The following is a 14,766-nucleotide window of genomic DNA, read 5'->3' on the forward strand; positions in this document are numbered from 1 at the left end:
TGAAAGTTATTAAATGATATTCGTATAACCATATGTACATACATATTGAATTGATTTTTTTCAATTTAGCTTTATTAATTTATAATCAATTCCATCTTTGTTAGGAGCATCTTTCACTAGGGCGAGGAGAGTATTAGATCAATCAATGTAAATCCATTGTTTACATCATTGTGGTATGGTAAATATATGTTTATGTGCATTTACTTAAATGATAAATATGTAGAATCATATATACATACATATATTTAATATATTTTTTTCAATTTAACTTGACTGATTTATAATTTATATTTTTTTTTGGAAGCATCTCTAACTAGGTCATTGTGCGAGGGTGCTCAAAATTCTCTCGGTGGTCAACAAGTTCAATCAACTCATGTTCTTGGGCGTGATGGTTCTCAACCATTTGGGTGGTCATGAATCTCAATTAGATCATCATGATCCTCATCATTTTGGTAAATTATATATATATATATATATATATATATATATATATATATATATATATATATATATATATATGTTAAAAAAAATTGGTACATCTAAATGAATTGTATGTACATATATGTGTACTACATGTCTATCTTGCATGTGTATAAATACATTGGCATGTTTTAATATTTATGTAATGATATTGAAGGAAGAGGTGAAAATGTTGACCAAAGCCAACATAGGTGAAGCAAGGCGATTCAAGAAGAAGACCATACGCCAACTACCACCTATCCATCTGATTTCACTAATCAGCTTGCTTGGGAAACAAATGTCCAACGTTGTACATTACAGATGTGCATAACTCATTAATGAAAATTAAATAAATATCTTGGGAGTTTGGAGCTCCCTACAGAGAGGTGACAAAGCTTAGAAATAGTTGTGCCCTATCTAAGTTAATTTCTTTATATTTAAAAGAACCTAATAATGGGTCTTGATAAATGGGATGAGGTAAGTAGGAGGGTTACAAAAGCACATACCAAATCTATGTTTAATTTCAAAGAAGGGTTGAAAAGAAAGATGCTCAAGGCGCAATATTTCAAGTACCCTGAAATAGCCCACCATTTGTATGGTAGGTTCCTTGCAACGTATGGCAAGCTACCATGGGATGATGAGGTTCCACATTATTTTGAAAAATTATTTTGTACAATTTTTTTCTGGGTATGAAACTTGATTATATTGACCTTTCATCTAAATTTTATGGTACAAGGAGAGGTCAGACATATGAACGTAAGGTTGCATTAAGGGATATTGAATTTTCTCATCCTCCACCACCTTTGGTACCTCAACCTCCATGTTTCGTAACTTTGCGGTCAGAGATGGATGCCACTTCTCATATTAGTCAAGAAGCAAGGGATGCCATTATAGACAACATGTAGACTACATTTTCTGGAATTGATGTTAGTCTAAATCAACAAAGAGCACGAGCTGATGCACGTGCTAATTTTGTATATAAATCATATGTGGAGATAGATAATTTGAATATCAAAGATGTTAAAGCATATACAAAGGCTTGTTATTATGGTTGGGAGGACCTGATTGGTCATGAGGAAGAGGGCATGGGATTGGTATGTGTTAATGTTTAGGGTGGATATTTTAATGTAATGTAATGTATGTGTTAATGTTGATTCACATACATTTTGTAAAAATTTTCAGATATAATCTAACATGAATGTATCATATGTTCACCATTTGTAGGTAAGTTGTTTTTTGAATGAAAATTGGTATAATCTCACGGTGCCGGGATTAGTTTCAAATCAAGATATGTTGAGAGATGTTAATTTTTTTTGAAGATTTCATGTTGATACTATTAATTTACTTTTATTACATCGATATTGTGAAGACATATTTATAAAAGAAATAATTACATATATAATTAAATGTTAACATATTTCCATTCCATTTGGCATTTTTGACACAACACCACTCTCTTCCTCCCTATTAGGAGATGTGTCAAATATTCCCTTATCACAAGTATTGAATATTTCACTTAATTTTTGTTATAAATTGAAGCAAGTTTCATTAAAAAATGAGATCTCTATCTTAGAGTTTTTAAATTTTTGAATTTTAGGTTTGTGGAGACAATTTCCCTTCTTCAGGGACATTAGCAATGGAGTTAGCTATGGGGATAGGACCTTCTAGACAATTTGAAAAAGTTGTCATTTTTTTTTAATATTGCGAGTTTATGAATTTTCATGTGCAATTTTAAATTTTTAATATACACATGTACATGTATTGTACATGGCATCCATGGGGGGGAATGTAGGGGGAACACCACGAGGCACTACATGGAATTTGAAACTTGAGTCAGTTACAAGGATTGGATTGTCTAGAAAATCTGAAAAAGTTGTTACTTGATTTTTTTAATACTGTGAGTTTATGCAATTTCACGTGAAATTTTAATTTTCTAATACATACATGTACATTCATTGTATAGGGTATCCATAAGGGCACAATTCAAGGCAAACATCACGAGTTATTACATGGAATTTGAAACTTGAGTCATCTACGAGGATTAGATCATTTACACAATTTTAAAAAGTTGTTACATTTTTTTTTAATATTATGAATTCATGCAGTTTCATGTGCAATTTTAGATTTTTAATATATATGTGTACTGTGTTGTACATGGCTTCCACGAGGGCGCTATGGAGGGGGAACATCACGGGTTATTGCATGGAATTTGAAACCTTTTATAATTTTGTTTCGATGATAAAATTCTCATTTAATTTTAAAACATTAAAATTTAAGTTTAAAGTACACAGTCTTATGTGTATATGCATATTACACATGTTATGTAACGACCCCATGATTTTTGATGATAGCATGAGGATGTTGTTAGATCATACATTTTAGGGAGATTCTCTTTGATGCAAATTTTTATTTGAGGGTATTTTTATTATATTTACTTTTATCATGGTATAAATTTTGAACATATTTAAAGTAAAACTCTTTATTATGAATTGATCTCTTTGATGCATATTTTTATTTGACAACTTTTTATTATATTTACTTTTATATTGATATAAATTTTGGACATATTTTAAATAGAATTCTTTATTATGAATCGATCTTTAATATGCTAATTTTGGAGTTTATACATTTTGCATGACGATTCTTATAATTTTAGTATAGGATAAGATGGAATTGGATTCAAATTATTAGGTTTTGTGAAGTTGTTTTATCAAGTTGTTTTATGATTAGTAAAATTGAAAATTACAAAACTTGTACATTTTACATTCATGAATCTTATGATGGTGTATATGTCTGAAACAATCGTAAATTAAATTTGCATTATAAAATATGGTATACATTTTGCATTCATGAAGAGATCATCATCTTGTATAGAAGAGCTACTATGGATGTGGGTTACTACTTAACTTTTAATATAAATTTGTTCAAAGCAAACATACTATAAAATTGCATCATAAAACATGGTACATTTTGCATGATGCATGGTTTGATGCTTAAAGATTTTACATTTAAGTTTAGGAATATGAAGCAATGAAAGTAAATTTGCATTTAATTGGTATAGTTTGCATGATGATTCTTATAATTTTAGTATATGATTCTCAGGTTTTGTTCAAATTTGTTTTGTCAAGTTGTTTAGCAAATAATAAAATTGCAAACTACAAAACATGACACATTTTGCATTTGAATGAACCTTATAATTGTGTAGATGTCTAAAACAATCATATAACTTAAAATTGAATTATAAAACATGGTGCATGTATACATTTTTCATTCATGAATAGATCATCATATTGTATAGAAGGGATACTATGGAAGTGGGTTGATATCCTTTGTAATAGTTATAGTTTCCCCATATTTTTTTTTCAATTGATGTATGTTTCAAGTTAAATGATAAGTAGAACACATGCCATTTTGGATTTCCTTATTACACGCCAAAGTTCTCATATCAACCTTTGCTTGGTTGTTTTAGTTAATTTCTAATTTTTTGTTTGATGTAAGGTTTCAAGTTATAGTTTGTGAGTTTAATCAACAATAAACATTATTTAAAACATGTTACATTTTTCGTGATGCATGGTTTGATGCTTAAAGGTTTTACATATAAGTTCATGAATATGAAGAAATGTTTGTAAATTTTCATTTAGATGGTACATTTTGCATGATGATTCATATAATGTTAGTAGAAGATAATTTATGGATTTGGGTTGATTCTTAGGTTTTGTGACGTTTTTTTTTCAACTTTTTTAATGAATTATAAAATTGCAAATTACAAAAACATGGCAAATTTAGCAGTCATGAATCTTAAAATGGTGTAGGTGTCTAAAACAATCATATAACTTGAAATTTCACACTATAAAACATGGTACATGTATACATTTTTCGCTCATGAATATATCATCATCTTGTATAGAAGAGATGCTATGGATATGCGTTGGTACTTATCTTTTAATATAAAGTTGTTCAAATCAAACATACAATAAAATTGCATTATAAAAAATACATTCTAAATTACCTTCTTTGTCTTAAAGTCTACTTTTAGATACTATTGTATTTTTTATGAAGTTTGAGAAAGCTTAGAGAGTGAGAATTAAAAATTACAATGTTGAATCAAACAAAGTTGCGTTAATTTCAAAAGTTGCATTAAAGCAAATGAAAATTTCAAATATTAAATACTATGTGTGGATCATGCATTATTAGTTTTAATAGGTTTTGTATCCACTACATGTATAGGAAAAACATAATAAAATGCATTTTTTTGAGCTATTGAGATGTACAAGAGATACAAAACATTTAAATTGATGGTAATGTGATTTTAATAAAGTAAATAATGTTCCTAAGATAACACTAAAAATATTTAAAAAGATAAAATGGTGACATATAAAAGAAAAATGTAGTGCAAACATGATAGGTGTATAATCAACAACAAACAAGAAAATTGTGATATGCTACATCCTTACAATATAGTAGTATTTGGGATATTTGCATCTCTTTTTAACTTAACAACAAAGCCACCATATTAATGAAAATAATTTTGTAATACTTAGTACTAGCTAGAATGAACAACTTAAGAGTGCACAAAAAAAAAGACCAACAATCTACTTGAACTCTTCCTCAAAGATGAATGTAGAAAAATCTGATGTAGGTTAACCCGATAATGCAATATAAATCAAAGAAGAATACTATAACCTACTTCTACTATCAATTTGAGGAAGCTTAAAGATCGAGTTGAACAATATAACTAGAAGAAGAAGAATCAATCGCACAATACACATGAAAATACTTTGGGGAAAGCCTCAGCTAAAAACCACACTATCTGTATTATCATACAAGGTGGAAATACATAGGAATTATACAAAGCCTTAGTTCTCATAGATAACCAGCTCTCAGTAAAATCCTCACAGATGCTCACAGGCAATGTTGGTTTCTCTCAAGCCTTCCTCTCTACCCTCCAAGCTCCTATTTCCTTGTGCTATTCCTTTGGGATGATTCTCCTTCAACCAAGTGGAACACTCTCTCACAGACTGTCAGAACTGCACAATCCTCAAGGAATGATACCTTGATTACGTGCATGATTTTTCTTTATAAGAAAACACATGCAATTGATAGTACATTTTCCTTGACTTAAATCTCAACTGGGTCTTTCTCAGAATAGACATGCATGAGTTTCTGATGAGGGAATCTTCAATTAAATGGAGTACACTAGTTGAGTGCATGCATGCATCAACTAACTGTTAACTCACTTTTAGTTCCTCAAACAGTTTGGAACTAATTTAACTGGACTTAACTTAGTAAACTGAGTTAACTAATTACAACTCAAATATAACTCAATCTTATCTCCTTAATTTAAGGGATAACTCTTGCATGACTTCAGAAATACTTCTAACTTGAATTTCTCCAACTAATTAATTCAAAATTAATTAACTAATTATTTCCAAGTAGCTATTAAGGCTAAATTTGATTTTAATACACAATTTAATTCAAGGAAAAATTAAATTGGAATATTCTTGTTGCCACATTTCAACACTCCCTCTCAACAAGAAAGGGATTATTTTCCACCCCGATCCTGTCTCTATGGAACTCGAATTTACAATTTGACAATGCCTTTGTCAAAATGACATCATCTTGCTCCTTTGTTGAAATATACTGCAGCAACATGATCCTCCCATCATTAGCAGCTTGCTTTACCTTGTAAAGCCAACAGGAACTCACAACTGACTTGTTCTCTGGTCTCAGAACGACGTCCCAAACACTGTTACAAACTATGTCATACTCCTCCACCATAGCATCAACCCAAATCGGCTGCTGCACTGCTTCCTCAAAGGAAGATGCCTCGGTCTCAACACATTCCCCAGCAAGGGTTGTGTATCCAGTGTACCTCTCAGGTGACCTCCTCTATCTGCGCTGAGAAGATGGTGCTCCCACATTCTCTCTCACATCCTTCAACAATCTGTCAGCTTCTCTTGTGCACTTCTGTCCATCTCTGGAAGACTCTGCTTGAGTGGATGTATCCACTCTTGGAACCTCTGCATGCGGCTGCTCCACATCAGTCTAAGGCTCCTCCTCCTTAGGAACCAACAGTTCCTCCTCAGCCTGTAGTTGGAGCTCCCTCTCAAAGGAAACTTGCATGGCCTTTTTCTCATCAAACTTGAGATCTCTGTGAACCACTATCCTCCGACTGGTAGGAAGTACACCTGATAGTTGTGAGGTGTATCAGTGTACCCCACAAATATCCCCAACTTTGCTATCGACTCAAGCTTCTTCCGTGCATCCTTTGTCACATGGAAATATACCAATGAGCCAAGGATCTTGAAGTGACCCACATCTGGTCTCTTACTAGAGAAAGCTTCCTCTGGTGTCTTCATCCCAAGCATGCGATGTGGGCTTCTGTTTTGCAAATAGACTGTTGTGTTGCATGCCTCAGCCCACAAGTGAAGTGGTAGGCTTTAGTCATGCAACATTTCCCTTGCTGCCCCTATAATAGTTCTGTTCTTCCTCTCGGCCACCCCATTCTGCTGTGGGTTATGAGGTGCCATCAACTCTCGTTTAATTCCTTCCGCTGCACCAGAGTCCTTAAACTCTTGAGAGACATATTCTCCACCATTGTCACTTCTCAAGGCCTTGATCTTCTTCCCTGAATCTTTCTCTACCAAAGCTTTGAACTTACAAAACTTTGTGAAAGTTTGGTCCTTCTTCTGCATGAAATAAATCCAGCATTTACGAGAATAGTCATCAATTAAAATCACATAATACCTTTGCTTCTCTAAGGATTCCATTGAGAATGGTGCACACACATCAGTATGAACTCACTCTAAGATAGCCTTTGCTCGATTGTCTCGATCATGAAAGGAATGCTTGGTGTACTTTCCTAAGGTACAACCTTTGCATGTGTCAACTTGCTGAAGTTTACCTTTGGGAAGTCCTGCAGATATTTGCTGCATTATTTTCAAAGCCCCATGATGCAAATGACCCAACCACCTGTGCCACAACTCACCAATGTCTTGGCTTTGCACCAATTCTACTTTCATACTCAATGTTGCACAATCATCTACCTCTAGTTTATAGAGATTCTTCACCCAAATCCCTATCCTCTTGGTCTGACCTGTGGCTATGTGTCTTAGGAATGCCTTTCCTTTACCGAAGACAACATCGTAGCCTTTGTCCTCTAGCATCGCGATCGATACCAAGTTCTTCTTCAGTCCAGGCACATACTTCACATCTGTCAAGGTGATAGGAGCTCCATGCTCCCTCTGAAAAGCAACCGTCCCCACTCCTAAAACACTATACCTTCCATCGTCACCCATCTCTACGTGCATCTTAAGGTCTTTCTCCTCAAAGGCACTGAATAAACTTTTATCACTGCTCATGTGGAATGAGGCTCCACTATCAAGATACCAAACACAACCCATCATTGATGACACCATGCATGTGATGAGGGTAAAGTCCATTTTGAATTGAGAGGCTAATGCCTCACCTTCCGATCCTTCTGAGGATCCCTTCTTGGACTTCTTCGATGGGAATTTAGTCGCATAATGTCCCATCTCGTGACAATTAAAGCATCTTACTTTAGACATGTCACCCTTCTTCCCTCCATGAGAAGAATTCGATTTGAAATGGAAAGCCTTCCCCTTCCCTTTCCTTGCCTTACTTTCTAAGGCCAGATTTTCTTCATCATCATCCTTGGATGAAGAACCATCTTGTGTGCTCCTCCTGATCTCCTTCTGCATAAGATCCGACCACAGTCGTTCCCAATCCGACAATTTCTCCCTTCCATTCATTGATCCAGGTGGATGTTGGTGGCCACCCACCTATCCCATTTGGACCCCCACAACTGTCTCTTTCAGTCTTTTCAGTTTCCTCAATTGTAGCACAGTTTACTATTTTTAGCAGTTTTTCGGGTCCTAAACTTTCGGAGTCGTTTTGAGGCCCTAAACGACGTTTTTTGGGAAATCTACCGCCAGTGATTTTTCTGACAAAAAATCATCTTTTTCGTCGTAGTCCTCGGAGAGATCTTTCCAACGGGCTATCATGCACGTCAAACGGAGATAATATGACCAAATCGCGACACCAGGAAGTTGATGTACCAACTTACCCAGAAACGGGGCCCACAATTTGGTGTTTCATCTTCTAGGGTTAGGTTTTGGAATGTGAAGGGTTTCCATTGTTTCTCAACAATAAATAGGCCTTTGAACCTCATTATAACACAATTAAGAGGATGTATCCACCGCATCTCTTCTCAGAGATAAGCTGCCATCGCCCTAGCTGGTTTATTTCCATCACTGTTTGTAAGCATATTTCAGTATTTTACATTAATGAAATGAAGTATTATTTCTGCTGCATATTTGTGTTTATGGTTATCTCTGTAATTTGTTGCGTTCCTGTTTAAGTTTGGATCAGTGGTATCAGAGTGGTCTGCTCTTTCTTTGTTTTTCTTTGCATGTCCCCAACGAGGTCGGGATATAAGGAGTTAGGGCTTGAACTGGTTGAACCTTTGCAAGACCAGCCTCACAAATCCCGACGGCCTCCCATGGTGGATGAGAAGAAATATGGGAGGGCAGAGATCCTATCAAAATCTTGCTCGAAGAAGCCCTCGAGCGACAAATGAATGCGATGATGGACAGCTTTGCGCAGATCCTTCAGCGGCTACCCAGAGGCGACACATCGACTTCCAACAACTACTCTGGAAATGCTACACCCTTTAAGGTACAAGTTAATTTTGAAATCCCCATCTTTGAGGGTCAAATAGACACGGATGCCGTAGATAAATGGTTAAATATGCTAGAGAGTTATTTTTCTGTTCATGAATTTTCAAGTCGGGAAAAGATTGTTTTCGCTCTTCTCAAAGCAGCCCTCCACGTCAAGGACTGGTGGGAAACATACTGCGAATAGAAGGATGAAAGTACAGGCTCACTGTTTTCACCCGCACCCACTTGGAATGACTTCCGGGATGCCATCAAGGAGCAGTACTACCCTGTCAAAAGCTATGAGGACAAATACATCAAATGGACCACACTACGGCAGGGACGAGACCAAGATGTGCCAGAGTTCACAAACATTTTTCATACCCTTCGCACACAGTTGGGTATCAAAGATTCTAAGTTGCATCTGGTACTCAAATACCGTGGCTGCCTACACAGATACATCCAGGAAGAGATGGAGTTCCTGAACATCTCCTCGCTCGGCACGGCGTACCGATACGCTGTCAAAATCGAGCAAATGTTCAAACAGAAGAAGTGAGACTTTGGATTTGCAAATCTAAAGCCCAAAGGACAAAGCCAAGGCGGGGTGACCCAAGACAACCTGTCAAAGCCGCAAGAAAAGAATAACACCATGAAGCCGAAGAAGGACACAGGAAAGTGGTGTGAGTTCCACAAGAGCCCCACTCACAACACAAGTGAGTGTCGGACCAAGTAGTCGCTGGTGGCTGAGTTGAAGGCTTCTGAATCAGATGCAAGTTCCAACCCTGAGCCAGAACCCGATAAGGGGAATAGCAAAGGGAAGCAGATCATTGATGCGGATCCCAGCGCCACTGTTGCCACCGCTAAGATCCAGAAAAATGAGCCTGAAGATCCAGAGGAGGGGGAACATCTTTTCCACTCACAGATGTGGGTGAAGGGTTCGCCGCTACAATTCATTGTCGACAGTGGCAGCCAAAAGAACCTCATTTCAGCAGAGGTCGTGAAGCGGAAGGGCGTACCAACTACACCACACCCACAGCCGTATAGTATCGCGTGGCTTCACGAAGGACGAGATCTCAAAGTTCACCAGCAATGCCACCTTCCCTATAGCATCAAGCCCTTCATAGACGAGGTATTGTGTGATGTTACACCTCTAGATGTTTGTGACGTATTATTAGGCCAACCATACTTGTGGAGGTGACATGCTGTGTATGAGTCAAGGCCTCGCGCTGTCATTATTTCTTTGGGTGATTCATTATACAGGATACCGAAGATAGCCCCACCTACTGCCACCTCTTTGATCACTACTAAGAAAGGAAACAAGCTCATCTCACAGACTAGGAAATTTATTTTCTGTCTGGTTCACTCCCAAAGTAAGGGGAAGATCGTTGCTACATCCATGACCCCCGCGAAGGGTTCCTCCACGCAGTAGCAGCAAAGGGATACGGTCATGACAAAACATAGGAACAACTTCTCCTCACCCACAGGGGTACCACACAAGTTTCAGGTGGGCAACAAAGTTTGGTTGCATCGACAGAAAGAACTCCTTACCAGAACCCATCAGAAGCTCAGGCCACTACGACATGGTCCTTACACCAGTACCAAGGCTATGGGTAACAATGCTTTGAAGCACAGCATTCCTCCATTCCTTCGCTTGCACCAAGTGATCAATGTGGACCGTCGTCGACCATGCTTCCCACCATTTCTGGACACATCAGAGATTGCAGAACAGCTCACTAGAGATCCAGCTCAGCAGAAGCTTCCTCATCTTAGGGAGGAACTCAACGCAATGGGGACCATTGCTTCCTAAGGGGGGAGGAATGATCCAGGTGGATGTTGGTGGCCACCCACCTATCCCATTTGGATCCCCACAACTGTCTCTTTTAGTCTTTTCAGTTTCCTCAATTGTAGCACAGTTTACTATTTTTAGCAGTTTTTCAGGTCCTAAACTTCCGGAGCCGTTTTGAGGCCCTAAACGATGTTTTTTGGGAAATCTACCGCCAGTGATTTTTCTGTCAAAAAATTGTTTTATTCGTTGTAGTCCTCGGAGAGATCTTTCTAATGGGCTATCATGCGCATCAAACGGAGATAATATGACCAATTCGCGACCCCGGGAAGTTGATGTACCAACTTACCCAGAAACGGGGCCCACAATTTGGCGTTTCATCTTCTAGGGTTAGGTTTTGGAATGTGAAGGGTTTTCCATTGTTTCTCAACAATAAATAGGCCTTTGAGCCTCATTGTAACACAGTTCAGAGGATGTAGCCACCACATATCTTCTCAGAGATAAGCTACCATTGCCCTAGCTGGTTTATTTCCATAACTGTTTGTAAGCATATTTCAGTATTTTACATTAATGAAATGAAGTATTATTTCCACTGCATATTTGTGTTTATGGTTATCTCTGTAATTTGTTGCATTCCTGTTTAAGTTCAGATCATTCATAGAGTCCTGGTAGCTATTCCAACTCTTTGGAAGGCCAAGGAGAGCGAGGCTCACCATATCATCATCAGAAGTAGTTATTCCCAAACTACCAAGCTCATCTCTGCAAGTGGTGAGCTTGTTCAGATATGTGGAAATAATATCGCCCTTCTCCATCTTTATTCTTTGAAGCTTATCCTTGAGCGCCAATTTCCTCTGGTCACTACTGTTCTGGTAGAGGTCCTTCAATGTCTTCCACATTGAAAATGGAGTATCCTTCCCATGGAGACTCGAGACAATATGGTCTTGAACTCCCTCAAGGATGATCCATATCACCTTTGCCATGCACTTCTTCCACTCAGCCAACTCTTGTGCATTAGTTGAAGCTGGCTTTGGGATTTCTTGATCAATGAATTCCTTCAAGCGATTGTCATCTAATACAGCCTTCATTCTATATTTCCATTCTATGTAATTCAAGCTACCTTTGAAGGCATACTCAAGTCTCAAGCCATAGAACGCCATTGGCCAACCTTGAAGTATGATATGAATTTGATTTACACCTACAACCCTGAACTTCAAACTTTGAATTCTCTTCTTAGTATACTAGTCATAGCTCCGATTCCCTGTAGAAAATCTCTACAAACTTTGCTCTGATACCATGTAGAATAATTTCTACAAATCCTGCTCTGATACCATGTAGAAAAATTTGATGTAGGTTAACCCAATAATGCAATATAAATCAAAGCAGAATACTATAACCTACTTCTACTATCAACTGTGGAATCTTAAAGATCGAGTTGAAAAATATAACCAGAAGAAGAAGAATCAATCACACAATACATATGAAAATGCTTTGGGGAAAGCCTTAGCTAAAAACCCCACTATTTGTATTATCATACAAGATGGAAATACATAGGAATTATATAAAGCATTAGCTCTCAGTGCAATCCTCATAGATGCTCACAGGCAATCTTGGCTACTCTCAAGCTTTCCTCTCTACCCTCCAACCTCCTATTTCCTTGCGCTATTCCTCTGGGATGATTCTCCTTCAACCAAGTGGAACACTCTCTCACACACTGTTAGAACTATGCAATCCTCAAGGAATGATACTCTTGACTGCATGCATGAGTTTTCTTTATAAGAAAACACATGCAACTGATAGTACACTATCCTTGACTTTAATCTCAACTGGGTCTTTCTCAGAATAGACATGCATGAGTTTCTGATGAGAGAATCTTCAATTAACTGGAGTACACTAGTTGAGTGCATGCATGCATCAACTAACTATTAACTCACTTTTAGTTCCTCAAATAGTTTGGAACTAATTTAACTAGACTTAGCTCACTAAACTGAGTTAACTAATTACAACTCAAATATAACTCAATCTTATCTCCTTAATTTAAGGGATAAATCTTGCATGACTTTAGAAGGACTTCTAACTTGAATTTATCCAACTAATTAATTCAAAATTAATTAATTAATTATTTCCAAGTAGCTGTTAAGACTAAATTCGATATTAATTCACAATTTAATTCAAGTAAAAAATAAATTGGAATATTCTTGTTGCCACATTTCAACACTCCCTCTCAACAAGAAAGGGATTATCTGCCACCCCTATCTTGTCTCTATGGAAATCGAATTTACACTTTGACAATGCCTTTGTCAAAATGTCAGCATCTTGCTCCTCTGTTGAAATATACTGCAGCAACATTATCCTCCCATCATCAACAACTTGCTTTACCTTGTAAAGCCAATGTGAACTCACAACTAACTTGTTCTTCGGTCTTGGAACCACATCCTAAACACTATTACGAACTATGGAGTCATACTTCTCCACCATAGCATCAACCCAAATCGGCTGCTGCACTGCTTCCTCAAAGGAATATGCCTCAGTCTCAACACATTCCCCTGCAAGGGCCATGTATCTAGTGTACCTCTCAGGTGACCTCCTCTTTCTGCGTTGAGAAGATGGTGCTCCCACATTCTCTCTCGCATCCTCCAACAATTTGTCATCTTCTCTTGTGTGCTTCCATCCATCTCTAGAAGAATCTACTTGAGTGCATGTCTCCACTCCTGGAACTTCTGCATGTGGCTGCTCCGCATTAGTCTGAGGTTTCTCCTCCTTAGGAACCAACAATTTCTCCATAGCCTATAGTTGGATCTCCCTCTCAAGGGAAACTTGCATGGCCTTTTGCTCATCAAACTTGAGATCTCTGTGAACCACTGTCCTCCGACTGGTAGGCAAGTATACCTGATAGTTGTGAGGTATATCATGCACCCCACAAATATCCCCAACTCTAATGTTGGCTCAAGCTTCTTCCGTGCATCCTTTGTCACATAGCAATATACTGATGAGCCAAGGATCCTGAAGTGCCCCACATTTGGTCTCTTACCAGAGAAAGCTTCCTCTGGTGTCTTCATCCCAAGTATGCGATGTGGGCTTCTATTTTGCAAATAGACTGCTGTGTTGCAAGCCTCAGCCCACAAGTGAAGTGGTAGGATTTGGTTCTGCAACATTGCCTGTGCTTCCCCTACAATAGTTCTGTTCTTCCTCTCGGCCACCCCATTCTGCTATGGGTTATGAGGCGCCATCAGCTCTCGTTTAATTGCTACCGCTGCATAGAAGTCATTAAACTCTTGAGAGACATATTCTCCATCATTGTCGCTTCTCAAGGCCTTAATATTCTTCCTTGACTCTTTCTCTACCAAAGCTTTGAACTCACAAAACTTTGTGAAAGTTTGGTCCTTCTTTTGCATGAAATAAATCCAACATTTACGAGAATAGTCATCAATGAAAAACACATAATACCTTTGCTTCACTATGGATGCCATCGAGAATGGTCCACACACATTAGTATCAAATCGCTCTAAGATAGCCTTTGCTCGACTGTCTCGATCATGAAAGGAAGACTTGGTGTACTTTCCCAAGGTATAACCTTTGCATGTGTCAACTTGTTGAATTTTACCTTTGGGAAGTCCTGTAGATATTTGCTACATTATCTTCAAAGCCCCATGATGCAAATGACCCAACCGCCTGTGCCACAACTCACCAATATCTTGGCTTTACACCATTTCTACTTTCTTACTCAATGCCGCACAATCATCTACCTCTAGTTTATAGAGATTCTTCACCCGAATCCCTATCCTCTTGGTCTAACCTATGGCTATGTGTCTTAGGAATGCCTTTCATTTACTGAAGACAACATCGTAGCCT

This window comes from Pinus tabuliformis, chromosome 2_1 (genome assembly GCF_031772625.1).
Source record: "Pinus tabuliformis cultivar Carrire ecotype Pingquan chromosome 2_1, CPIR1, whole genome shotgun sequence".
Classification (NCBI taxonomy): domain Eukaryota; kingdom Viridiplantae; phylum Streptophyta; class Pinopsida; order Pinales; family Pinaceae; genus Pinus; species Pinus tabuliformis.